At 38.5% G+C, this 25,456-nt stretch overlaps 1 long non-coding RNA gene across 1 annotated transcript in view; it reads right to left on the bottom strand.

The window, feature by feature from the left end:
* The window catches only part of LOC139082066 (uncharacterized), a 217,722-nt gene that overhangs the window by 166,936 nt on the left and 25,330 nt on the right, over window positions 1-25,456 (bottom strand). The window lies entirely within an intron of this gene.

Here is a 25,456-nt window from a genome sequence, read left to right as displayed (position 1 = left end):
GAAGCTTATCTAACAAATGTATTTCCTCCACAAGTCACATGGCAGCCTTCCTGTGCATAGGAACACTAGACAGCACTTCCGCACTATGCTTGGGGGCCATTTTAAACAGGACAGTCACCAACAAAAAGCACAAAGATGCAAAAATGTGACACTAAATAGATGGAGGAAGGACATATGTTTATAGTAAGAGAGCTGAAACAGGAAGGCAGAGCATCGCCTTGTCGGACGTCAGCTGGGTATATGTACGCGTAGTGACTCAAAATTTTCACCAGTCTTCCCATATCCACAAATGACCACAAAAGCACCATGAGTATTGATTTGGGGTTTACAGATAAATTTTGTAGCAAGTAGGCTAATTTGCAAATATGGAACTGGCAAATAGTGAGGATTGACTATACTTTGGAGTGAAGATGTTCTTTCATATTTTAAAAGGAAGTGTTCCATGAACATTTAATACTGTGCACACCTTAAATGTCATTAAAGAAGACACTGAAATGATGGAAATTAAGGCACCAAATCAACATTTCATCCCCACATGCCCTAGTATCCTTGATGTTAGAAGAACAAAGGAAAACAGATACAAATTGACTCAAATTCTAACTCCAAAACACACCTTCCACCTTCCAGGACCATCAGTTTGCAGAATACTTATATTGGTGAACCAATAATCTGGGTGTTACTCCTGGAAAAGACAGAAAATAGTTTCTAATCATCTACTTGGAGCCTTTTCTAATGCACAGCTGTGTGATCAATTTTAGGCGTGTTAATTTTAGGTCCTAGTTTTTTGAAATCCTTTGCTGGAGGTGTGATAACTTCAAGAAGCAACAGGGTGTTGTAGTTAAGAGGACAATCTTCAAAGTCAGACCAACCTGAGTTCAAGTTCATGGGCCCACCATGTACACTGCATACCCTTGGACACTTACCTACTTTAAGCACCTTAGTTAAATAGGGGCAGTAATAATGCACTTCACACAGAGTCCATGCAAAGATCAAAGGGGAAACTGTATATAAAGCTCCTAACAACACAATAAACGTTTGAAAGTATTAGTTATTGTCGTCATAGTGAGCAACATCCTGAAGAATCTGGAGAAAGTGAATGTTTCAAATGTTGTTTTCCAAAGTAAAGTCTTTATAACAAAACTAATAAAATGTCCATGAAAATAAAATTTCTATCTATCTAGAAAGAGAGCAAACTTTAAAGTTTCAGCTCCACAGGCAATTTTTGTTAGAAAATAGGGAAATGTGAGATACTGGTATAGTTCTTCCGCCAATGCCATCACTTCTCAACACTCTGAGAAGAAATTTTAAAATATTTTCCATTTCAACTCTGCTCAAGTCTTTCAAATTTGAAACCATAACTGTCCTTACATAACTCTAAATGAATAGACTTTGCCACTTCCAGGTACACAAAAGGTTACATTAAAGGTGTGGTCACATGCTTGTCATGGCTAGAGGAGGAGCAAAAATCCTTCCCAACTCTACCCCAGCTTCCCTTTCTTACAGCTTTAAATCTTCTTATCTGTGGTTCCTCCTACAGCCCCCAAACTTCCTAGGAGAGTCAACAGGTCCCACAACACTCCTCCAACCAGTGTGGAAACGTGATAAACAAATCCGGATTGCAGTAACCAATTGATTCTAAGTCCTTTGGGTATGCAGGTAATTAAACTTAAAATTATACAAAGAAAAATCCTAAATCTTAGTCATCTCAGGTCACCATAATTATCTGCTGCTTCCTTCTCTGGCTCTCATTTTTACATAAATGTTTGGTGTCTCTTTAAGCACACCACATGGGCAAATGAAACAATTTTTAAAGATTCAAATTATTTGGTTAGTGTTTATGAGACTTAGTGCATTTGAAAAAAATGTGGAAATTTTTAGTCCTTTTTGACTTTTTCTAAACTTTCCTCTTTTTTCTTTTGCTCTTTAAATGTCTCTAAATACTTAAAACAAGAAACTAAGTGCCATCCCTCAGCACTACATGCAGAAAGTCAACCACACTCCCTCTCAAAAATGTGTGTTTTCCTTTGAGAAGAAACCTCTGTGTTCTGCAATTAAATATCTGTTGCAATGCTGTATATGCTTAAAATATGATTAACAGTTTTTGAGAAAAAGGCTTTGTCTCTTTTTAGCTCTTTTCAGTGCTTTTAATGTTAAAGTATGTGATACAAGACATCTAGACATTTCCAAGACAAGGACCTCCTAAGCACCACAGTCAGAGGTGTGGTCCTCAACCTTGCAGGCTTAGAAACCTGAGAATTAACACCATCCCAGGTATAGATTCATATTAACCAAGTACACAGAGACTGATGAACCAGAATGCCAACTTACTCACCAACAGTGAACAGAATACCTGTAAACAAGTGAAAATGCTTGAATCATCAATGAGCACTTTCTCTCTCTTTAGGGAAGACACCAGGATGTCAGATGATAGGAAGGAAATTGCCCAGTCAGTGACAAATCTAGCAGAGTGAATGAGGGACGAGTTAGTGGTAGATACGTACTGTGGTTACAGAGACCTGAGTGCCCGTGTCTAAAGGCTGGGAAAGCACCCTCCCAACCCTGCATCCTGACTGCCAATTCTGTCGGTGAGTCTTCTATGTTCTAAGCTAATAGCTTCCTCCTGTTCACCCAGTCTATTTCAAAATATTACAGATTAGATTTTTGCTTATAATATTACAACTTTGTTCTAGACTCCCTATGATTATTCCCAGAACACTTCAGTGAGAGTTCAGGAAAACATGGCTAAAACCATAAAAATAATGCTGTACTAGTTGAGGGCCTGTTTATCCATTCATTCTAGAATATTTATCAATAAGCATTGAATGGACACGTTCCTTGGCACCATACAAGAGCACTGAGCTAGATGTTGTGAGAGTGACCAAAGAAATAGAAGATAGAACGACTTTCCAAAAATAAGAATCAAGGAGGTTCTTAACTATGTGCTAACAGACAGACTTCACAAAAGGGAGAGAACACTGGGAGAACATTCACAGCTAGAAAGCTTTCCTGTAAGGGGTGGGATTTGAGCAAGACCTGGAGTGATGCACAGGATTTCAAAACAGTAACATGAGTAAATCCATGTAGAAGAAAATGAACACATTTACCACAACTTTAGCCAAACAGTCAAAAAATTATCTGATCCTGTTTGAAGAAGGAAAATTCCACTCTCACCGCACAAGATTTAACCACTTGCATCAATTGTCTGTAGGCAGTCCTTCACTATCTACTGCATTTTCTTTGTCAGCCAATTTATAACTTAAGAAAAATTTATGTTTTTAACTTCCATACAATTAATTAAAGGAAATTAATGCTCCCGACTACATAAAGGAGCATAGCACACCTCGCCCAATGAATCAATAACCCTGACTTAGGGTGCGGAGAGGTACTTATTGGGGTATTTTTTTTGCTCTGTGGAAATCTATTACTGCAATTGGTTTCTCCATTACTGTTGGTTTCTCCGAAAAACGTGGCTTGTCTTCAATCTACATTCTACTAATTAGAAAGCCTTTGGTCATTTGATGAGAGCAGATGCATTCCCATGCACTGCAAATTTAACTCTCCTAAAAAAGCTGTTGAGTATTTATAAAATATTGGCCTTACATTTTATAAGTTCTGGAACCTCCAAAATTTAAGAGAACATAAACATTTTAGCATAGAAAAGGTAATACAGTGGGCCCTCCATATATGCAAGTTTCACATCCACGGATTCAACCAACTGCAGATGGACAGGCCTATAATGGTTGTGTCTGTACTGAACATGCACAGACTTTTTTCTGGTCATTATTCCCTAAACAATACAGTATAACAACTACTTACATAGTATTTGCATTGTATTAGGTATTATAAGTAATCTAGAGATGATTTAAAGTATATGGCAGGATGTGCATGGGTTATGTGCAAATACCACACCATTTTTTATAAGGGACCTGAGCATCTGAGCATCCGCAGATTTTGGTATTGGGGGGTGAGGTGGGGGTGGGGGTGGGGAGCTGGAACCAATCCCCCTTGGATACCATGGGAAGACTATAATTATCTTCCTGTGGTCATAAGGAAACCTCAGGTGACCCATGAGGCCAAGGATACATGGGAATATGGTCAATGTCTCACTATCACGGATGTAGGCCTTGATAGGCTTTCCAGATCTCAGAACAAGTAGTCACCTGCGGCTAGAAGCAAAATCATCATATTTTACTGTATTTAAAACACTCAGGTAGAGCCTTTCATGTAAACATGGTCATACTTTCTTTTTTTCTCCTCCACTCAAGTTCACAAAGGAAAAAGTCCTTTGGGGAAAATTAACAGTTGTTAGAAGTTAAGTTATGCGTAAGGAAAGGTGATCCTAAAATTTTCTCGTCTCGTTCACTGCAACGCTCTTCCTCAAGATGGCCATCAGTCCTTTAAACTGATAGGGATGTCACCCTCAGAGAGCATCTGAGGGGACTTCTTGGTTAATTCCCAGGATAACCCCAGTGGAGACCAACATGTGTTTACTTCATTTTGCTGATGGGGAAAGCAAAATGCACAAAATCCTATTATGCTGTCCCCTTTCTCTAGCCAATGAGTGATAAGAACAGATGCATGTTTTCTAGTTCCCCATCAGGGACCAGTTTTTCAGCCACCAGATCCCACTCAATTATAAGGATACTCAACACTCATAACTTGATGACTCTGATTTCATCTCAACACTGAAGTAACCACATACAGTAATAGCATGTGAGTGCAAAACCACACCTCCAGAACAAAGCATGTTGCAAAAACTAATTGCAATCTTGTAGAGTAAGCAAGCCTTTAAAAACAGTTCTCAAACATCATTATACGTATTAAAATAAAGTTTGGATTAGTCCTACCCATTTTAACAAGTGGCTCCATGCCTCTCCCTCCTAAATGAGTCTACACCAGTGTTTGTTTTGCTTTGGAAGCTATAGAAAAACTAAACAGCTTGCAAAAAAACAGATAAGGTGACAATCTGATCAGAAAAGCAAGAAAGACTCAAAGCCACCCCATCCTTCTCCCCTCACCTTACCTTCTGTTCCCATTACTGATTCTATAGCCTTTCTGGGTCTGCAACTTCACAACCACTAATTTCAGACCAATCCTTTGAGTTGATATATGAAAAACCTGAGACCCACAGACACAAGTTATTTATAAAACAGAGAGAGAAGACAAGGGATCTGGTTCCTAACTCAGTGTTTGATAGCATTGCCCCATCTTGCCTTTACTAGGTTAAGAGATTATGGTCATTCAATTAAGATATAGTCTCCCCAACTTCTGTCCCCTTCTTCTGTACCACGAATAAATAAATGAATAAATAAATAAATAATATGAGATGAATTTCAAATAGCTTACCTTCTGAATTTTTTGTAGGTCCTGGAAACAACACTAAAAGATATTTTCATGGCTATCACAGAGCATTGAATGACTTCATGCACATACCCATAGCTCAAAATCTCATACTGGTGAATTCAGCTTTCTGTCTATTTGTTAATTTTAGTCAAAGGGAAAAACGAACAATGAGTTTAGTCACTGGCAATAGTGATGCTACAGTGAAGTGACTGAAAACACATCCATCAATCATCAAAGAAATATCTGTTGACTATTTCAAAGGTGGTATGTATGTGAAATAACCAAATTTCCGTAATCACGTATTCCAAATAAAATTTAACTGTGAGTCACAAAACCTCTACAAGTACAGCTCAAATCTGACTCCTTATGCAAATAGAAAGTGGCTATTCTACAATATTATTGCACTACCTTAACTTTTTCATTTTCCCGCTAAAAAATATAAAATTTAAAACTTTTCATATAATTTCACATATTGGAAATATGCTATTTTCATATTCATCTTTAAGATGGCCCTTTGAATAGATAAAATGAAAATTAAATTCTACAAAAAAATATATTCAACCAACATTTTACCTGTCCAATAGAGTCCAAATCTCAGTATTAAATATTCTCTATATAACTCTAAATATTATTCAACAGAATTTAGAACTGGTAGATTCAGACCTGAAATATTTGCTTTAAGCATTTTCCTTCTTTCTTTGTTAAAAATAGCATTTCCACATTATAACAAGGGTATATTTTTGTTGCAGAATATTCAGGAAATAGAAAAAAGCATAAAAAGAAAATTTAAAATTTATTATAATACTAACATGGAGAGGTAAATACTGAAAACATTTTGGTACTACATTTTAATAATTTTTGCATCCTATTGCCTCTCCTTCTTTGGTTTTAATGAATATTTTACCGTGTTGTTAGATATTCTTAGAGAATACGATGTTTAATGACTGCCTGATAATCTCCTTCATTATAAACCATTTTATTTCATCAATTCCTAATGTTGAATGTTTAAGCGACTGTCTTTTTTAGAGAGCTGTAACAACCACTAATAGGAATAAGGCCACTGCTACTAATGACACCACCCACCCGCCTTGTGCCAGTCAAGGACAGAGTTACAGCCCGGCATCCTCCCTCAGCCTCAGCAGGTTTAGGAACACAATGAGGTCTGATCAGCTTGGATTTTGATGGAGGTGACCCCTGCAAGGCAGAGCCTATTTTCAAATTCTTTACTGCTGGGCTGCCATCCCTTGCAACAGTTGGTTCCTCTGAAACCCCACACCTGAGGGTTTGTGAGGCCTTACCCATGCATGACTGTCTTGGCCACTATTCATTCCTAATTATTCTTGAGCAATATATCTCGACGAAACCAGTTAGAACAGGACCAATCCAACAACCACTAGATAGAATGACTGCCCTACTTTGGCACAGCAGACACCTTTTATTTTGTTTTCAAGACCATATATGTACTGATTAAAAGCAGGAATGCCTGTTCAGGCCCTGTGAATGGAGGTGATGAATGGTATGTCTGAACAGCTTGGTCCCTGGCTTGGTGTCACTGAAATGCCACACTCCTCACTGAAGTCTGTTGATAAGCCTGACAGTGCTGAGCAACTTTTATCAGCAGACTTTATATCGGGGGACCCAAGCTTAAAGTTAGCACATGGGGTGTTCTGTCAGCACAGAAGGCTTACACTATTAGTAGATCTAAATCGAGTCTAGATTGTGGAGCCAAACAAAAATCTAGGTCATTAAGTGCATAAAAGAAAATGTTACAATGACTCCAATCTAAATAAAATGCTGTTCTGAGGGAACCAAAGAAATTAATCTTGCAGTCTATTGGTAATAAAGAAATAGTGACTTGTATACTGTTTTACATATGTTAGCTTAGTGCCATTCAGGGCAGCTTATTCTTTAGGCTATTTGAACTAAAGCACATTAGGGAAGGACCTGGGGTATTACCAGGAACCAACTAGGGACTTTTTAACAAAATATCTCTCTGTCTCTAGAGAGTTCATCTCTGGAGAACAACTAAACATTACAATGCCATATGATCTTGAAAATGTAAAACTGTGAAAGAAAATAAGATGCCCAGGGAAATCCTAATTCTTGAGACAAAATTCAAAGAAGTTGTTGACAGAAATTTAAACCCTTGACATTTATCAAACACAATGTAAAGTAGAATAAAATATAGTTTTCATACAATAAAATGGATGCAAAATGAACTGGAAAAAATTCAATAGTTTTCTTTAGGGACCATGAAAAGCCATGATATCTTCCAAATATTCACCAGAGTTCAAGGCTAATGAAAAACATGTGTGAAAAGTATTTGATAAATAGATTTTACTGCTCAGTAAAGGAGAAATATACTAAAATTGCCTTGAGTAGGCTCGATTGTGAGAAGAGAAGCTTTGGACCTATTCCCCAATCCATTTTTTTTTAATATGAGAATCAAAGCTGACTAAATTTAGTTCCTTCACTTATTCTTACCCATCACATGCTGGAAATCCAATGAGAAAGGGATTTTCTGGAAAATGAAACTTTTGGAGAAATTCCTGAAAGCGCAAGAGAAAGCCATGAAACAAGGGAAATCAAGACAATATAACTTGAATAACTACAAATTTAATAATCAATATGTAAATATAATCATGGGAGAATCTTCCTAGGAAAACCATATTAGAAATACTTTCTGCACTTCTAGGAAAAATGGTGACCTGAATACATGTAGGAACTCTCCTATTGAACGTAAGATAGAGAAAAAGCAGCATCAGTGACAGAAAATAAGGAAGACTATCAAGACTATGACAGAAATGTTGAAGACGTGTTACTAGCTATCATGCAAATAGAACACAGTTGAAAAAGATACAGAGGCTGTGGTAGGCAGAGTAATGGCGCTCCGAAAGATGTCCATGTTCTAGTCTCTGGACCTGTGAATATGTTACATTACATGAAAAAGGAGAATTAAATTTGCAGATGGAATTAAAGTTGCTAATCAGCTGATCTTTAAATAGTGAGATTACCCAGGTGGGCCCAATGTAATCACAAGGGTCTGTCAAATGGCAGAGGGAGACAGAAAAGGAGTTCAAAGTGATGAAGAGTAAGAAGAGCGTAACCCATCTTTGCTGGCTTTGAAGATGAAGGAAGAGGACCACAAGCCAAGGGATGCAGGAGGCCGGAAAAAGCAGGAAAAGGAGAGGAAATGTTCCTAGGGAAAGGAAGGCAGCCCTGCCAATGCCTGATTTATCCTGGTGAGATGTATGTCACACTTCTGACCTCCAGAACTGTATGACAATACATTTGTGTTGTTTAAGTCATTAAGTTTGCGGTAACTTGTTTTTGTCAGCAATAGAAAACTAAGACAGAGGCCTCTTAAGAAAGTAGTGTAGAAATGGATAGAGAAGAGCCTGAAAACAATAGAAGAGATCCTTTCAAAAGGTCCTGACTTAGAGGGGCAAGGTCTGATAACAAGGCAGGGTCTTGGAGAAGAAGCAGCGCACCACCTGGAAAGCCTCTTCGCCACCAGAATCAGCAGCATTCAAAGCCATTGTGACCAAAGGCCCAACGGCTCACAAAATGAATACATCAAAGAAAGCCAAGAGTGGGGTAAGGATTCTGTAAGATTTGGAGAGTGGACATTTATACCTGAATGCGGATGGTCACCTTACAAAGGAGACTAGGCACAGACATACCACATAGCTGGTGTGGAATGACCCAACAGAAAAACAGATACAGGAAACTCCTCCTCCAAAACAGAAACAAAATGTTCCTCTACTGGGATAGCCCAAAAGCTGCTGCTCACTTACCACACCCCTTCTCTGGCAGCCCAACTACTGAACAAGTAATGTAAATTTATATCAACCAGACACTGTTATATGAAAGGAGATAGCAAGAGATTGCAAGGCACAGCTCCCATACTGTTTATGGGCTTGGATAGCCTGTTCTTCATTCAGGGACAGAGAGAAAAAGATTCTCCTACATAAAAGAGGAAGAAGATATCACCAAGATACAGAAGAAGAGAATACTATTGATAAAGGCATTACACAAAAAGAGAAATGTTGGTCAGAAAGATACCCTATGCTTTCAAAATGCAGAATGTAAAAGAAAATATGAGATGAAGAAACAACAGAGTAAAATGAAAAATGAACTGTTAAATAGCAGTAGATAAAATATTCCTCCAAAGAAACAAAAGTTGTGGGAGACATTAGAATATTCATTATAAGAAAATTAGACCAAATGAATAAGACAGAGGACAGAAAACAGAAATCTAACATAAAAATGATTATTATTTTTAAAGAGTCTAAAACAGATAGACAAAAGTAATTAAGATGTAATCAGATATTTTCCTGAACTGAAAAAGACATTAATGTGCAAAACAAATGGATTTACTATAAATCAGATGATGGTACTGAAGAAAGATGAGCCTTTAGATACATTCCAGAGGAATAAAATTAAATTCTAAGAATAAAGAGAGAAGACAACCAGAATCCAGGGAAGGGGGAAAGAGTTAATCTCAGATTTCTTTTCCTCAACCTTAAAAACCAAATGAGAGTGGGGCAATGTCTACTCTACAGAGTGTTTAGGGGAAAGTTTGGGTATTTTATAATCAGCCAATTTGTATGGTCAGTCATTCATGTACAAAGACATTGAAAGATACATACAACTAGATTAGTCTCACTCATAGAAGTGCTCTGACCTCATGCACTAACCACCCCCCAGCCCGCTCCAGTCATCCTGGCTTCCTTGAAGTCCTTAGAAATAGCAACCTCTCTCCCTCTCTCTCGTATTTAACATGTACAGTTTCAGCTGGTGCAAGGGAATAAGCCTGCCAATACCTTGATCTCAGATTTCTAGCCTCTAGAATTGTGAGAAAATAAATTTCTGTTGTTTGAGCCACCTAAGCTGTGGTATTTTAGTATGGCAGCCTAGCAAACTAATACAAAAGACGACGACAAATGGTTCTGTCGACTGAACCTAAGGGCGCTGCTGCTGAGAGTGTAAGTTGGTACCACTGTTGTGAAGGGCAGTCTGCAACATGGAGCAAAAGGCTTCCTAGTGCTGAAATGCCACTGAGGACATTCATCCTAAGAAGACCACAGGGATATACAGAAAATCTATGCGTAAGGGAGTTCATAGTAGGAAAAAGTATATACATATATTACATATACTATATTAAAGGTTTATATATATATATTATGGGTTTAATACATGTATTAAAGGTTTTATGTGTATATATGTCATCAAATGAGTATATAGATAAATAGTGGTACCATATAATGGCATCCATTAAAATCATGTAATAGAAGAATGTTCAGTAATATGGGAAAACACACGATATATCATTGAGTGAACTATTCAAAGTACACACAATATTTACTAAATGGTCACACTTTTAAAAAAGGTATCTTCATTATTATTGCTTTCTACATAACCAAGCATTTTTATGCTGTATAATAAAATGCTGACAATTATCTCTGGATGATAAAGTTATAGATTTAAATTTTCTTTACTTTTTATATTTTAAAAATTTTCAAAATCAATCATGTATTAATTTCATAAGTGGTTTCTTTAAAGAACCCAGCTGTAAGGGAGACTACAAGGCAGCCCTGTAACCTCTTACTTACTCTTTAGGAAACAGAAAAAGAAAGGAAAACTCCCAGTAACATTGAAACCTAAGCGCCAGAATCTGAGATGATTCTCTACTAACTAGAAGGCCAGTAGAACTGTACTAAAAATCGTAAGCAATGGTCTACCTACGTTTTGGCCACCTGAAAGTCAATAAGGATATCCTTTTTTCAATCTCTCTCTTTCTCTCTCTGTCTGCCTCCTGTTGCAGAACTCAAGGTCCATGCCAAACAGAAAGCTGTTTTCTGTCGCTCTACAAAGGCTTTATACAGCAGGCCACCTCCCTGCCTTATGCTGTAATCACCTCCTCGTTCATATCATAGCAGGAGCTACTGCTCTCAGAAAACACTGGGAAGAAAGTAAGAGGTCAGTGACACATTGCACTAAAGGAAATGTAACTCTCACAAATGTTATAGTTGAACACAGAGACAAAAAAACCCTAGTACTGCGCTGGCCCGTGGCCAAGTGCTTAAGTTCGAGTTCGTGCGCTCCCCGCTTTGGCAGCCCCAGGTTCGGATCCTGGGCACGGACGTGGCACGGCTCATCGAGCCATGCTGAGGTAGTGTGCCACATACACAACCAGAGGTGCTCACAACTAGAATATACAACTAGGTATTGGAGGGCTTTGGGGAGAAGAGAAGAAGAAAAAAAAAGAAGATTGGCAACAGATGTTAGCTCAGGTGCCAATCTTTAAAAAAAAAAAAAAACCTAGTACTTGTGTTTATAGTTAGTTATACTGTATTGATGCTGTTGTTTTAAGCATTCTTATTTTAAGAAGATCAAAGAGCCTGGAAATGGGAGAAGATCTAACATTAAGAATTATGCACATTTTTCTTCAATTGAAAACAATATAATTTATAAATAATACAAAGTAAGTTATTTTTTAATGTGTAAATTTTTAGAAAAGCTAAGACAGCACAGATGTAAAGTCTTAGCAATGCAAATAAATGGATTCACAAAAGATTTCAAGTGTAAACAGAACATTATGTAAAATATTATGGTAAAAAGATGAGAAATTTATATGAATTTGATTAATTTCTAAGAAAATAGAAATAAACAAAACTAACAAGAAAAATTCAAATGGAATGACTAATAATATATGGCTATCAATCTAGCCATTGTAGAAATTGAGATTAATATTTGGAACATTCTAGAATCACTGTAAACTCCTCAATCTCACTAATCTTCCATTTTCCAGTCAATCACCAAATTCCACTGATTCTACTTTCTAAATCTCTGTCTCACATGTCCTCCCTCCACCCTGCTTTCAACACCACAGCTTTATATCAGGCTCTCATCACCTGCTTCAGCACAGGGAGTTCAGTTCTCGTTTCTCCAACCCCACCACCTAGCAAAGGACCTGGAACCAGAGAGGGAGTTAGAAAATGTTGAAAGTTTGAAAGACCATGATGAAGCTGTCACGAAGCAACCATAAAATTTAGGTTGATTCTGGTAGTCTTCTGGTTTGGTGTCTTGAATTGGAGAATGCATACCTCGCGTGCAATTCTCTAATAGAGATAATGAAGAAGGAGAATAGTGTGTCCATCTGGCTGTGGCTTAAAAAATCTTTAAATCTTAGAGTCTTAAAGAATCTTTACAATGCATGACACAGGAAAGACTGGGTGGAGCATGCTCTAAGGGGCCATCAGGGTCCAAAATGTCTTTTTTTCCCTAGTGAGACTATAAGTACTTCAGGGTCATAGATTTTTTGTTTCTTTCATATCCTCCTTGGTGCCTTACACTGCATAGGTAAAGAATTCCATGCTCCGTTAAATGTGCCTTAAATTATATCCCCTCAGTCCCACTTAAAGTATCACTCCAACAATTTCTCCTCTTTCCAACATCATCACATTTTTGTTCTCTCCCAGGATTATTCCCATCCTCATATTATCACAACATTATTTCTCAAATCTTTAAACACACACACGCATATAGCTTCCCTTACCCCTTTTTCCACTTTCCCACTAGCACCTACTTTGTATCTGTGCTTTAAAACTTCTTGAAAGAGTCATCTCTATTCCTGTTTCCAATTGCTCTCCTTCCATTTCCTCCAAGGCATATCCAGCAGGCATTACCTCCTACTACACCAGAAAATGCTTTCCCTGAGAATACTAAATCCAATGGTAAATCCTCAGTCCCCATCTTACTGAGCGATTGATCAGCAGCATTTGACACAGTTGTTCCCCCTTTTCTCTTGGCTTCCAGGACAACACACTCTCTTGCTTTTCCTTCTGCCTCACTGGATCTTCCTTCTCAATCTCCTTTCTGGTTTCATCTCTTCATTTTGATTCTTAATGGTGGATTGATCCATGACACAGGCATCCCTCCTTTATTTACAGTTACTCTGATGATTTAATCCAATCTTATGGTTTTAAACACATGTTGGAATCCCTACATTTATAACTTCAGCACAGATTTCTCCCTTCAACTCCAGACTTGGACACAAACTTATACACATCTCCACTTGGATTTCTAATAGACATATCAAATTCAACATGTACAGAACTCAATTCCTGATCTTTCTCCTCAAACACTTCATCTGTATCCTTCTTCATCTCAGTTAGGGCAATTTCATCCTTACAGTCATGCAAGCCAAAAAAACTTCTATTCTTTCTTAATTATCTTAATAACACAGCTCATATCCATTGCATCTTCTAATCCTGTTGGCTCTCCTTCCAACACATATCCAGAATCTGATAGCTTACATCATCTCCACAACTCATCCTCCTTCTCTATGCCACCATCATCTTTCACTTAAATCACTGCAACATTTCCTACCAGGTCTCCTTTTCTCTATTCCTGCCCTTCTTCAGTCTACTCTCAAGACAGCATCCAGGGCAATCATCTGTTGCTCAGGATGCTTCATGGCTTCCATTTCACTCAGAATAAAATCCAAACCCTTAAACAACCTCGAGTCCCCTCAGGATCTGCCTACCCACACTGTTCCTCTGACCTCACAGCCTACTACTCTCTCCTTTGCTCACTGCTCACTCATCAGAAATGTGTCACTAGGCCACTGCTCACTTTAAGGGAGACTGGGAAATCAAGCTTTTTAACTGGGCATGTTGCCACCTCAACAAAATAAGGAGGAGAGGAGTGAATATTAGGGAGGCAACCAGGAGTGTCATGCACACATGATTATCTTATTCTACAAGTCATGAAACAAAGTCTCAGAGAAGCTAGGTGACTTTCCTAGAAAGTTCATTAGCTTCCCTAGAAAGTAGCTTAGCTGGAAAATGGTAAACTAGGATTTAAATCCAGGTCTGACTCCACATCCCCTTATCTTTCTATTACATCAGGCGACCTCCATCTTTTAGTAGAAAATTACAAGCCTTTGAATGATTCTGAGCAGAAAATGTGTTCTCTCATCCTACCTAGCTCCCAAGAGTTACCTCATAAATGTTCTTGATGATAATTAAGATTTTATTTTTGGCCAATGGCTTCCTGTGCTAAAATGGGATTTTTAAAAACTCATTTTAAGTATTTATATGTTTCTTCTCTCAATAGCCACTGGAGTAAAGTCTAGCAAATATTTGTTTGCATTTTAACAATAACTTTAGGTCAGTTTGTCCCAGGCTGGGTTAGACATTCTATTTCTCTATGGAGCTCCTAAAATTACAGATTCTTGAGTCTTATCTTCAGATTCTGATCTAAGCGGGTTGCGGGGTAGGGGGACTGAGACTGAGCATCAAGAAAAAAATTTCTCTTATCACTTTAAAATGAAGCCAAATTTTAAAATCACAAGTTTAGTTAAATGGCCTTAATAGGTACAAGCTCCTCTTCGGAGATTGCAAGGTCTCCTCACAAACCGATGACTACAAAACTCTCCTGCCTCCTTTCTCCCGTCACTTCCGTCCCTAATCTATATGCCCAAGGGTTAACAAAGTAGGCCACTTCCCTGCCACCACTGTAAGGTTTCATATTTCCATCCTTGCAGTCATGTAGCTGCTTTGAATGCTTGACTCTCCCTACATCCCCTCATCCGACAGCTGAACTATTTTTCCATCAAGACTCATCATACACATCACTGTGCCTGCCCAGAGATCTCCCTTTTGGCCCTCACTGCACTGTTGCAGAGACTGCTAGAGGCCACCAGAGATTGCTGCTCCACTTCCTTGTGAAGATTGCATTGATTTTCTTAGAAGCAGCTGCCAATTTTCCAGCTACCTTTCATCGAGGGAGAGTCATGTAACTGGTTCTAGCCAATGGAATGTGGACATAAGTGACATGTCTAATTTCCAGGAAGAAATCTGAGTATCAGGGGTAGGATCCTCCATGAATTCCTCCCCCCACCTACCAGCTGGGTGACCCCAGGGTGGCCTTAAAAATACAAAATGGTGGAAATACAAGGTAGCAGCAGTCCCAGTGTCCCTGACTCATTGCTTAGAGGAAAGAGAGCCAGGAGAGCTGCTCATTCAGTGCCATTGGGATTGGATTTTATATGAGCTAGAAATAAATTTTCTTTGTATTAAATTACCAGGATTTGGAGTTCTTTTTTACAGTACTTCCCCATATCCTAAAACCAGAACTTTGGCCTCTATTCCATTTAACACCTTCTTTATAGAATGATATTTATTTCTTTACATGTTTGCCTCCCTTACTCATTTGTGGATTACTTGTACCCTGAGCCCCAAGCCCAGCAAAGTAGGCACTTAGTTAAAGTTTTTTGAATTAAACTCAATAAAGAATACTAAAAGATACTGGTAGAGCCAGAGCTGCAGTGCAACTCCACAAGACTCTATCTCCCACCCTGGATCTATGGTGCCCAAGAGTTGTTTTTCCTTTAACTGACACGGTTGTCCTAACTCCACATTCAGGACACCCTGACCTGCCCAACTCTCCCTGCTACCAAAGAACCAAGTTGATTCCTTACCATCTCTATCCTTTGTGTCACACCTATAGCTATCTAAATTTGCCTGCACACCATGCTTTTATGTGCTGGACCAATAAATGCCAACTAGTGAAATTTTACACATTCTTCAATGAATTCCAAGCAACATGAGTCCCTAGCACCCATGAACATGGCATTCTATTAATATTGCAAGTAGCAAACTTACTTTTAGTTCTTTATATGTCCATTTTCTCTATTAGATTCTGTACCCATTAAGGGCAAGAGCCTCTTGTATCTTTGTACTCTTAGCCACCACTTCATGCTTTGCTCAGAACAGATTTAATAAATATGTTTTTCAGTTGAACAGTATGATGCAAGTTAAGAAGTAGAATTTAAGTACAAGATTTTCTGATTGCTCTCTAATAGACTTTTCTATAGGAAGTACCTATAATTGCCTCTAATCACATTGAATAGCCATTAAGGCATAATTTATTATTTATTTATATACACAATTGTATCTTTCCAGAAAATACCTAGAGATCATTTTTGATCAGTAAGAGACATTTGATTTCCTAGGCTGTGAAGTGTGTGTGTGTGTGTCTTGTGTGTGTGTGTGTGTGTGTGTGTGTGCATGCATCTCACTATGTATTTAAGAGATGGTGTTGTTTGTGGCTTTCTTTATCATTAAAGAGAGCTGATCTACTGACTACAGCTTTCCCAAGGCCTCAGTGTTAACCGACTTAATAGCCTATTCCAAAAACAATGCCCATTTCTCTGAAAACTACCAATGGAATGAGAAAGAGAGAATAATAGAAAAGTGGAAAAAACATCCTCAGCACATTAAAGGATTAACACAACTTATTCCCATTACGTGCTTGGAAAATTTGTAGCTGTAGGTTTTGGAAGCTATTTATAATAGAACATGTTTTAATAGAACTGCTTATCTTGTTTTACAACCTACGTAGAAACCATGTAACAATTTTAGAACCTATAGGTTGTTTTCAAAGCACATCTTGAATGATATTTACTCTTACTGGAAATACTTAGCTTAGGAATCTTTACTGTATTATCCCAAAATTCTTTGCATTCTAGAAAGGCTGGGAGGTCTTAAGAACTAGGTTTCCTTAGCAAGGGACAAGCTAATTGCCCACTCAATCTAATCATGTTGCCTTTTCATTAAGATTAAATTATTAAAGATGTGAATCTGACATCTTCATCTATAACATCGCATTCCTCCCTAGCTTTCAAACCTCAGTCATTGCTCATTTTTATAGCCAAATTAAGAACACATGTGTCTGACTTCGCTCTCAGAAACTGGAACTGTTCTTAACTCTAATCTGCACAACACCCTGGATTTCTTCAAGCCATTCATTAAAACTACACTTGGCTCTCTTTAGTCCTTGATCTCCAAGTTTCAAATAGAGAACTTATGAATTCAGAGCACACATTTAGAATTATTAAAAGAAAAAAATGAGCACCATGTGTATTTGCCAAGTCGTCCTGACTTTGGTTTAGCTGGATCAGTAACCCTCTGTCAGCAAACCAAGCTTATGAAGACTCCAACCTATATTTCCAGGAGAGATCTGGCTGGAGTTTAGGCTATCAAAATGATTGTAGGATCTCCAGCCGGTTATAAAGAAAAATTTGTTGAAAGATAGTGTTTGTGTCACATATGGTATCCTAAAGTCAGAGTTATAGGAAACTTCCTTATTAGGAACAAATCAAAATCCCAAAATTCACAGAGACAGAGAAAGTGCCCAATATAGAAGCTCATTGCCTTAGCAGATATTTAAGACATGTGGGAAACAATGGATATTGTTTAAGCATGACATGGAATCCAACACACAATCAAACGAGCGGCCGAATCAAAACCTGGAGACTTGGGATCTGGTCCTGGCTCTGGGCCTCAGGTTCTGATGGACACATGTGAGGGGCTAACAAGCTTTGTCTCAATTCCTGCCTCTGAAGTTGGCATTCCTGGATCCTCTACTGTATTGACTCTCAAATGCGCCAGCATTAGCAGAATATTTGATGGGGTGGAGGCATGCTAATAATGCATATTCCTAGGACCAACCCCAAATCTACTGGATCAGAATCTTTAGGAATGGAGCCTCTCAATCTCGAGTTTTATAAATACCCCAGATGATTCCTATTCATAGTAAAGAATAAGAACTACCTTGGGCGCCAATCCTAATGTTAGGCAGGAATTACGATTTAGGGGACAAAGCCCAAGACTCTGGGACTCAGCATCAAGTCAGCCTTGTCAATATTCTCACTCTGATTTAGTGCCCCAAGTCTGACAAGTGGTGTTGTCTTTTCATTGAGATATAGTCTCCACCTTGTGTCCCAGTTCAGATAGTTGGGATTTTGTCTTATTCCTTCATGACTCCCTGCCTGCAACCTGCCTAAAACTCTGGTCCCCTTCAAAGGGTCACTTCTGTGTCCCTTTGCCTGGGAGTCTGTGCCTGGACTGTTCTGTGGCTGAAGTCAGGCTCCATGATGACTGGTCTGCCCGCTCTGGCTGGCATATTAAGTTCTCAATACGTGTCTGACAATATTAATAATAATCACGTTTTCTTTCATTAAATGGTAAGTAACTAGCACAAAAGCTAAGGCCCATATGAACCAGTCTCTGAACAAAGTTGCATTCAAAGAAGGACAGTCCAACAATCCAGAGTAATTCACAGATAGTGGTACAGCTACCTAGAAATTACTTCTACCACTACTACCCACTACTACTGCTATTACCTCATCACCATTGTCATGCCAGATCATACAGCAGTCAGTCGCAGAAGCAGACTTAAAATCTGGTTTTCTAACTCACCATGATGACATATTTTCTTCCTTATTGTAGAAACATTAAAACCCAACCTGAGAAAGCATTTAATAAAGACCTTTGGCATCCCATAGGTTACTTGTAATGTGGCCACAAAGTTGCAGATAAGAGTCTACAAAAATGTAAATGGTATAGAGCACAAAAAACGAATTCAATGCCGTGGAATCTTGGGCTCTAATGATGCTTCTTTAGAACATTTTCCAAGTAAAATATAGAACAAATATATACATTGGTTTTTGTTTCATTCTTTATTTCTCTTGGCTCCTGTATGTGCACTGTGAACACACAGAGGACAATCAATCCTTCTGGATTTTGTAGCACAGATTTGAGAGTATAAAAACAGATGGTCCACAAGCTAACCCAACAAAGGTCTAATTTTATGGTGGTATATTTCTGTAAAAGTCAACAAAATGGCAAACCTAATGAGATTTCAGCTCTTTGATTACTGACAGGGCATTGCAAGAGGCCATCTTACCTCTGTCTTCTTCTCCATTTGACATAATGAAATGTTATTAACATATGTTCACATATATAAACATTTCTAAATAGGGGTACGTGGAACAACAGTTTGCAACACTCTCTTTGTCATTCAGGAACCATTCCTCGTGGTCATTTTTTATCACACAAGTAACATATGCTGTTAGTGAGAAAAACTAGAAAAAGAAATACATTAAAATAAGAAAATGAAAATCATCCGTAATCCACAATCTGAAATAACTGTTGGTTACACTTTCTTGTTTATATTTTCTGACTTTTTCTAAGCCAATAAAAATTCATACATAGGTAAATATACACAAAAATGTTTAATCTATTAAGCTATGATCCTTGTTCACATAGAAAATAACATAAATATATGTATTACATATATCATAAATATATTTGTTTTGTAAACATACATATTAAATATATCCATTATATTCTATATCATAGTTTTAAATAGATGCCTGATATTCCATTTTGTCAATGCACCCTAAGTTACTAGTCAATCCATTGTTCATGGATAATTCGGTTGTTTACAATTTTCTTGATGTTACAGATAACTCACTTTTATAAACAGCCTTGTTTGTACACCTTGGTACACTTGCCCAAGTATTTCCTTAGACACAAAAAATTCTAGAAATGGGATTACCAAATCAGAGACTGCATATTTTCAAGGCTTCTTCATATGTACTTTGTAATAAGTACTATGCGTGCATTTGTAATACGTATACGTCAATATTGCCATACCATCTACAGAACCAGTGCACCGGGTTGCATGCCCAGCAGCAGGTATGAGCAATCCTGCCCCACCGCCATTTACAGCTCAGTGAGCCAGTGGCTTGTCTGGCTGGTAACAACTTTCAACAGAAAAAAATCTATGAAGATCCTCTCATATGTGCTACCTTTGTGACGCAAGGAAAGGAGAAAGGCCAACACACAGCTGCTGGACTTCCTGCCCCACTGGCTGGCTAACAGCTGCTGACAACACCCCTGAGAAGTATGATGTCATAAGCTATCAAAGGGAAACATCATCCAAAAATAACAAGCAACTGAGAACTGCTAGGCACTATCAGAGAAAGAAGTTCTAATTTTTAAGTGTATATCTATTTTGCCTTGACAAATGAAACAGAAAAAAGGACTGGCCACATGTGGCAAGTGAGAATACTTTTCCTCTGAGAAAAATTGAAAACAAAAGAGGAAAGAGAATCATTACAGATGTGCAAAATCTGTAATTTCCCGGCCAGTTAAGGTAGAATATTAGAATGCCCAAAGGGCAATAGTTTAAAAAATAAAACTTTCTCCTGTGCCAGGGTAATATTTTCAATCATTTCCTACTCGAAAATTTAAAAACTAAAACCTGAATGTCTCAGGGGCTGTGAGCAAAGGCAGAGCAACAGAACAGACTCAGCTCCTCTTTCTCAGGTTGCTGGTTTTGCGCTGAAGGGAACTACCGCCTGCATGGAACCAGCTGCTCTACCCTCTCCTGGAGCCCGCAAAGCAGAAAGACGAGATCCGGTGAAGTCAGAGCTGCGGATACACGGGACACGTGTACACAGCAGGTGAGGATGAGGGTTGGGAGGAAGCTGAAGTGCGGTACCCACTTGTGGCAAACTGATAAATAAAGTACTGTCTTCTACGTCGTAGGCCGTGAGAGAAGAGTTTCCTAATTATCTTACAAATCGTTTCCTGATGCTTACGATAGGCTTTTCCAATAGTAGTTCATTTAATCTTATGACAAATTATGCCCATTTTCCAATGGGGAAAATGAGGCAAGCAGAGATTAAATATTTTGCCCAAGATAATATAGCTAATAAGTGGAAGAGCTAAGATTCACATCCAGGGAGGCTGGCTCTAAAAGTCCATGCTCTTGGCCACATTGCATGGACTTTTGCCATCTCTTAGGGCACAGTTATAGAGACAGGGGAGGACTAGAGGCCTGAAGAGTAAAGTGCATATCCAAGGGCTGCCTCCTATTAGCAGCTCTAAGCCACCAAAGAGTGTCTGAGTTCTCTAAGCCTCAGGTTTCTAAAATAGGTGAAATCCAGGTGTCAGCTCAGTCCTTATCTCCCTCTCCAACCTGTGACCCGCGCCCACCTGGATGCAGCGCTCAGAACGCCTTTGAGTTCCCCATCCCACCCTGCTTCTACTGGATTTGAATCTGCATTTTTACTCTCTCTCCTAGGCATTTTTATTCACACTGAAGCGTGATAATTATTCCTCTTGAGAATCCTTTGGTATAAAAACATTGGGACAATAAACTTCATTTTTCTGAACATTTTGTAGGGGACATAGAGGAGGGAGAGGAAATACATTGCATGCTGCAGAAAAAAACACTTAAAAATTCTCCATAAATATCGCTACTGATCCCGTAGCTCCACACAGCCAAGTAGGGGAAACCACTTTGAGTGCCATTCCCTTCTTTCAGTTTACAGAATTGATGACAGTCTTTCCTTCTGAATTTTCACCTGGACATCTTTAAGATAAGATCTTTAAGACCTCACTTCTTTCTTGTAACTTGTAAAATAAATAATTTAACAACTATGATGCTCCAGTGAGATGACGGATGTGAAAGTACCTCATAAAAATGAAGTGATACATTAATTGAAGGTATCGTTAATAGTCCCCTGAAAGACGGTAAGCTGAATAACTTAAAACATGGAGTTATCTAAACTTATGATTGACAGGTACACGATGAGTAATTAGAGGGAGCATTTCGACACTGGTGATTGTACACTCTCCCACAAACCATGCCTTAGCAATTACCTCTGAGACCCCATAGAGCTGGTTAGACAAATTTCCAAATGTGACTTTAAGCAACTGTCTCTTGAAAATGCAAACAGCTCCCTCCCTCCCTGTTTGTTATTCAATCCTACTGGTCTTTCTCTTACCATCTTCTTTCTGACTTTACAAAAGTCTCAAACGTACGTCCTATACCCACCGTCTCCATTTTTTCCTCAGCACCTAGTTCTTCCTTCTCGCCTTGAAATCTGGACTCTCTCTCCAACACTACAGTGAAATGACTGCTATAAGTCCACCGAGATCTCCCTGTTGAGAAATGCAGTGGCCACGTCAACTTCCTCATTCTTCTGGCCCTCCTGACCGCACATGACATTTTCAAGGTAACCTAGGGAAGAGTTTCAAGTCAGATGACTCCTATTCAAAGGCAGATGATATGAATCAATTTGTCCAATGGTCTTCTTTTTTTCAATTGTAAAAGGAATATACCTGCTTTGCCAACTCACGTGGCATTGTAACGTGGATGTACAGCTAGTCCTTGGGAAATCCTTCCAATCATACGCTCATATATGAAATAAACTTGATAGAGGCCTTCCCAAATTTGATAGCAATCTCAATAGCTTACATGACATTACCAGGAACAAGTTATAAAGCTGAAACAAATTTTTCTACCTTATAAATAAAAAATAAATTTCTATCAATCATGTTAGTATTCTCTCTGGAAAATATTACAAAAGTACTGTCTTGTGCAGAGGTGATAAAAAAGTATGCAGCCAAGGGGCCAGCCCAGTGGCACAGTGGTTACGTTCAAACGTTCCGCTTCTCAGCAGCCCAGGGTTCGCCAGTTCGGATCCTGGGTGCAGACATGGCACTGCTTGGCACACCATGCTGTGGTAGGCATCCCACATATAAAGTAGAGGAAGATGGGCACGATGTTAGCTCAGGGCCAGGCTTCCTCAGCAAAAAGAGGAGGACTGGCAGAAGTTAGCTCAGGGCTAATCTTCCTCAAAAAAAAAAAAGCATGCAGCCAAAAAACATATGGGAAAAGGGAAGTCTGCAGGCCAGGGTATTAATAAAAAACATTATGCTATTTTTCTGAATTTATAAGATGTGTGGTATTGCTCAGAGTTTATTAATTTGTCACTTTGTGTGACTTCTTATTTGTAATAAATATTTACTTTTTATATGCTTTTGTATTTGTAATTTTGTAAAAAAGATTTTAAGGAGAGTGTCCCAAATTGTATGTTTCAGGTCCACCCAAACCTGCATCCTTCTAATCATACACTAGTTCTTCTACCATAGGAACACAGACTATTAACTTCAGTGCTTTTCTGGATGATAAAAATGATGTCATTATTAATATCTTGTTAAATGACAGTAATTCCTCTCATTTCTCCTGTCTTCCTGGACCTCCTACCACTTCTCTATGAGTATATGCACAACTGTGCTACATGCTGAGAAAATGAGACAGACGGATAATACTTCTGCCTCAAGTAGATTCAAGCCTAATGAAGGGAAGAAGATATGCACACTAATAACTATGCAATAACTTGATAACTGCTCTAAAGGAGTTGAGAGCAAAGGGTCCTCAGAACATAGAATGGGGAGAGATTGAGTCCACCTGGGGAATTCAGAAAACACGTCATAATAAAGTAATAGCTAAACTAGGTGTGAAAGAATGAAAGGAAGGACACCTGGCAGAGGAGGGAAAGAGCATTCCCATGGGGAAAATTATAGGTTAATTTATGTAAGCAGGGCATCAAAGTCATTCTAAAGAACACAGTCAGATATGCTGTGCTGGTGTACAAAGTACATAGAAACTAACAAAAACAAACCACTACCAAAGAAGAGAAGAATCTCCAGTCTCTCAGGATAATTAATAAATGATAAGCTTATACATGGCATCCTCTAATATACCAAACATTTATAAAGCTTGAACATTTGCAAGGTCAGTTTCTGGTATCAGAGGGCTGGGCACTGAATTCTCCAACATTGATTAGCTGTGTCACTTGGGACAACTGCATCATTTCTCAAAGCCTCAGTTTTCTCATCTGTGAAATAATCATATAGCACTTACATCAAACATTTGTCATGATGGATTAGACTCATTACGTGCAGCATAAAGTAGTGCTGAGCAAACGTTATCTGTTATCATTAAGTGAGGCTAACATATCCAGGTTCTCCCAACATTAAAGATAGATGGGAATTGCACATCTCTTTGTTACCAGGATAATTAACTTAGGGAAAGTCAGCACCTGTCTGTCAAAACAATCAATCTGAAAGCAGGAAAGTTCTTGCAAATAGCCAGAGCATTCCAAAGAATTCCAGAAATGCTTTCACATTCTCTATCGCATTCCTCTAAGCACACACTAATTTAAACAAATAGCAAAAACACTCCACATCAGAAACGTACACACAGGGGACAAAGGCCAAAAGACAAATCCCAATGAAAAATAACCCTCTTGTGAGGACACAAGCACTTATTGCCGTACGCTCTAAGACATAGTTCAGAATGCTTTCCTGCAGAAGTCAAAGTCCCATCGCTTCTAGGCTCAGTAGGAATGTCTTCAGGCTGTGCTACTTGGCACTCCTTGGAGAGAGTCCTTTTTTAGACAATTGCACCTGAAGCAACTGCTTGATCCTTTCCAGCCTTAATGGAACTGACTACTTGTTTAACGGTAAAATACATGCATTTTTAAAGAGGGACATTAACCTCCCGGATTTAATCAGAGAAAATTATAGAGCAGGGAACTGTGTTATATTTTAGCCCAGTACGCTATTAAATTTGTCACTTTAGAATTAAAACGTAAATATTAAGCCCAAAAGATACTGGGAAGGAACAAATGATGCACATATTTTCTCACAGTAAATCAACCTCTTGGCTTTTGTGACTGGGGATTCTGAAACTGTCAATATTCGCAAGTTGATCCTCCCAAAAAATGTGGCTATAATAACAACAACCCGTGAATATTGGTCAGTTTTGTTTTGTTTGTTGTAGTATTGTGGTACTACAATAGATTCATAATCTAGAATCTGAAATATATAAAAATTTCTCAGGCATGTTAGAATTTCTCCTAAGCACAAAAAAATGAGAATTTATGCTATCAAAAGTGTTATCCATCAGACCTGACACATTGGTGGCCATCATACGAGAATGCATGAACAGGCGACACCTCTGAACTTATTCATGACTTTTTCTAAGCACTAATTTCACCCAAGGTGTTGTGCCAGAAGATCGTAACAACCCTGACCAATAATTTCTTACAAGGCCAACGATGGGGCACGAAAGGAAAAGGGACAAATCACCTCTTGCAGGAGGATTTACATGTGATAAAGATTGTATAGTTTGACTGGAAAGAGGCACCTTTACAGATCTCATTACTTGAGACTAAAATGACAACCAACAGTCATGAGATGACAGGGCACTGAGCAGCTCCACAGCCATCTTATACCGAGAGTTATGACTTTTGAAGACAATAAGCGCTGATGGAGTTAATGGCTTCTTATTACTAAACTGAGTGATTTAGCGGGCCATCTGAGAGCAAGTGAATCCTAGAACATCTCTAGGGAAAAATGCTACACAAGTCGTCAGTTTTGGGGCCCTTCAGAAGATC

This window comes from Equus przewalskii, chromosome 2, assembly GCF_037783145.1.
Source record: "Equus przewalskii isolate Varuska chromosome 2, EquPr2, whole genome shotgun sequence".
Taxonomy (NCBI): domain Eukaryota; kingdom Metazoa; phylum Chordata; class Mammalia; order Perissodactyla; family Equidae; genus Equus; species Equus przewalskii.
This window is presented reverse-complemented; position numbering and strand designations above follow the sequence as displayed.